Source organism: Puma concolor, chromosome E4 (assembly GCF_028749965.1).
Source record: "Puma concolor isolate L17-30 chromosome E4, mPumCon1.1.hap2, whole genome shotgun sequence".
Taxonomy (NCBI): domain Eukaryota; kingdom Metazoa; phylum Chordata; class Mammalia; order Carnivora; family Felidae; genus Puma; species Puma concolor.
The window spans coordinates 70,579,165-70,583,253 of NC_141683.1; positions in this window are offsets into that span (position 1 = coordinate 70,579,165).

Below are 4,089 nucleotides of genomic sequence, written 5' to 3' on the forward strand. Positions count from 1 at the left end.
ACTAAAGTTTCCCCTGAATAATATAAAATGTATCTTGGGGTGCCTGGGGGACTCAGTCGGCTAAGCATCCGACTTCAGCTCAGGTCACGATCTCATGGTTCCTGAGCTCGAGCCCCGCGTGCCAGGCTCTGTGCTGACAGCTCAGAGCCTGAAGCCTGCGTCAGATTCTGTGTCTCCCTCTCTCTCTGCCATTCCCCCGCTCATGCTCCATCTCTCTCAAAAATAAATAAATATTGTTTTAAAAATGTATCTATTGTCGGAGATCTTCGAAAAAGTAAAAATCACCTCTTACAACGAATTTTGTATACCCTCTTGGCAACCTTTCATGCCTTATGATTCTGTCATGACAAAGAGTTCATATTAGACAAAAACTTATACATGTTGAGTTCATTCATTTGGAATGTGTGTATGTGTCTATTCTATGCAGATACTATTAAAAAAAGAGTGGCACCTGGGTGGCTCAGCTGGTTAAGCATCCAACTTGATTTTGGCTCAGGTTATTCAAGCTCTGTGTCGGGTTTGACACTGGCAGCACAGAGCCTGCTTAGGATTCTCTCTCTCTCTCTCTCTCTCTCTCTCTCTGCCTCTGTCTTACTCTCTCTCTCTCAAAATACATAAACAATTGAAAACTTAAAATTAAAAAAAGATAAATCAGAATGCAGAAAACATATTTTATATATTTTTTCTTTCAGAGTGTGGCAGCTTAAGTGGCACCTGGGTAGCTCAGGCAGTTAAGCATCTTGATTTGGGCTCAGGTCGTCATCTTGCAAACCGGTTTGTGAGTCTTAGCTATGCGTCGAGCTCTGTGCTGACAATGAAGAGCCTGTTTGGGATTCTCTCCGTCTCTCCCCTCTCTCCCTGTCCCTACCCTGCTTGCTCTCTCTCTCAAAATAAATAAATAAGCTAAAAAACAAAAAACAAATTCAGTGTTGCAGCTTCAAATTTAGTTTTTCATTTCACGGATAAAGAACCTTATTTACATCACCAGAAATTTTATTTAATGAAAAGAATAAAAGTTTATTTCCTCTCTTTCTACTCCAAAAGACCTAAAATATACCAAGATTATACCACACAGTAGGTTACCTTAGAAACCCCAAGAAAGACAATAACCAAAAAGTGAAAATTCACAATCAACCTGGTATGGACTAAAACAGATTTCACTTTGTATTCCTTAGAAACACAGGTTTTGCTAAACTAAATCTAGGATATCACCTTTATTAAACTGAAAGGCAAGGGCAAAATTTCTTTTGGTTCTTCACAGAAATCAGCTGTAAGTCATTCAGAAGAGTCTAAGCATTTTTTGGTTGTTACCTGGCTTTTTTTTTCTTAACTTGCACTTAAAATATCCCCTCCCACATTTTATAATTTAAAGAGCATCTGCTCTGCCTTAATCCCACTATTGCTGCTGTGATTTTATGATACTTTCCCTCAACTCTTCATACTTTAAGTTCAACTCGCCCTTCTAAAATGAATTCTTCCCTTTCAACCCCCTCCTCATCTTCATATGCATCTAGCTATTCTTTCCAGCTGCCTTCTCCTTCTTTGCTTCCATAAAGGCATACCTGAGAATGATCTACTCCCACCAAACTTTCTAAATTTCAATCCTGTACCTTCCTCTCTGTTGTCATTACACTGATTTCTATTATGATCTTGAGGACTTCCATTTCTTCCTAAGATCCTTTTCATCATTATAAGGAGCAAGAGGATGGTACGGGTGGTACAAAAGTACAAAGGTACAAAACAACTTACCTTTGCAAGACCAAGGACAGCTAACGTCTTGAGAGAAGGTTTCAGAAGAGATTTAGATGATGGTAAAACAGGAATAGGATCGCCATAAACTCTGACTTGTGGTTTGCATAGAGTTTCAGCCATATCTTTATTTTCAGAATCAGGATTTTTGTCCTCAGATAAGGTTCCATCTTCTGGTTTCATAGTGCCACGTTTTGCTCTCACTTAGTAGAAAACAAAGTAAAGAGGACATGAAAATATCTGTAACTTCAAATTAGTGAATAACACAAGAATGGACAAGAATTAGTGAATAATACAAGTCTTCCAATAGCTTACTGTTTTTAATGAATTTCCAAGAAGAATGCAGTAGCTTTGCTATGCGTGATTTCGGGACATTCTAGAAAAGAATTAATAGCTTTAAGGATTACAAGAATCCAATTCGATAACATCATTGTAATATTCACCATTACCAAATGAGCACCATTACACAAGGAACACAGGCTTTGGAATCATTCAAATGTAGATTCACATCTCAGTTATGCCGTTTACTATTTATTACCAGTCTCCATTTCCTTATGTGGTGAGGATGACAAGAGATCTCATAAGTAGTCCCAATGTTACCCGCCGTACCTGTAACTGATTAATATCGGGTAAATACTTTACCAAAGCAACCTCAGATAAACATTGAACCCTAGGTAATTGAAAGCATGTTGAAAAAACTAACACTAAGAAATTTAAATATGTTATCTTGTGAAGTGTTTGCATGATTTAGACTGGCATGAACTATCTCTTGTAAGAGAAAATATACAAACTTACTCTTCAGTAGTATCTTATGTTGGTAAGTTGGAATTGCAAACAGTTTAAGTGGCTTCTGTTTCTCAAAACACTAAAGACAAATATGACTGTTTAAATGTAGCTCCTTCTGGGATGCCCGGGTGGCTCAGTCAGTTAAGTGACCCACTTTTGATGTCAGCTCCGGTCATGACCTCACGGTTAGTGGGGTTCAAGCCACATATCGGGCTCTGTGCTGACAGAGTGGAACCTGCTTGAAATCCCCTCCTTCCCTCTCTGTCTGCCCCTCCCTACTAGCACTTGCTCATTCTCTCTCTCTCTCTCTCCCTCCCTTTCCAGGAGAAATACAAACATTACAAAAACATTTAGCTCAGCTCCTTCCAAGAAAGAGAAAAAAAATAATAAACCTTGTGGGGCAATGAGTCATGGATGAAAACCACACACAGACAGTAGAATTCCATAACCAATATGTTGACAATGGAGTTGACAGAAAGTGATGTACTAAAAGAACAGACACTAAAGTAATGTTTTCTGCAAGGAAATATTAGAGTAGGGGTAAACCATTAAAAAAGAGCATGGTGGTGGGAACACATAGGTTGCTCAGTCAGCTCAGCGTCCAACTTCAGCTCATGAGTCATGATCTCATGGTTTGTGGGTTTGAGCCCCACATTGAGCTCTGTGTTGACAGCTCCGAGCCTGGAGCCTGCTTTGGATTCTGTGTCTCCCACTGTCTCTGACCCTACCCTGCTTGCACTCTGTCTCTCTCTCTCGCTCCAAAATAAATAAACTTAAAAACATCAAAAATATCTTTAAAAGCATCGGGGGAGAAGAGAAAAAAAGGAAAAAAAATGAGACATGACCAATCAATGAAGCATGAGCTTAAGACAAGGAAGAAAAGGAGAAATGTGAGCAAAATAAGGTAAGTGTAAACAACATACACTTTTCAACAGGTACATAAGTAGAACTGGGAATATAGTATGAACAATAGTGTCTTTTAAACCTTTGAAAGATAGGGGCGCCTGGGTGGCGCAGTCGGTTAAGCGTCCGACTTCAGCCAGGTCACGATCTCGCGGTCCGTGAGTTCGAGCCCCGCGTCGGGCTCTGGGCTGATGGCTCAGAGCCTGGAGCCTGTTTCCGATTCTGTGTCTCCCTCTTTCTCTGCCCCTCCCCCGTTCATGCTCTGTCTCTCTCTGTCCCAAAAAAATAAATAAACGTTAAAAAAAAAAAAATTAAACCTTTGAAAGATATATATATATATATATATATATATATATATATATATATATATATATAACTTATACGTAAAACAGAGGCTTTGATTCACAGTATATCCCCAATAATACTGACTGTAATCACACTACAGTTACCTGGTTATAAGTACTGTAATAAAGAATTTAAGTTTTTTCACTATAAAATAAATTGTTCAATTACTAGCATCTATCACTTCCTAAAAGCTATAAATTACTACTAGACTAACAAAATAACAGAAAAAGAGAGGTTCCTAACACATCAACTTTCACTATGGAGAAAGAATTGGGAATGAGAATTCTAGGAAGAAATGGGAACCTT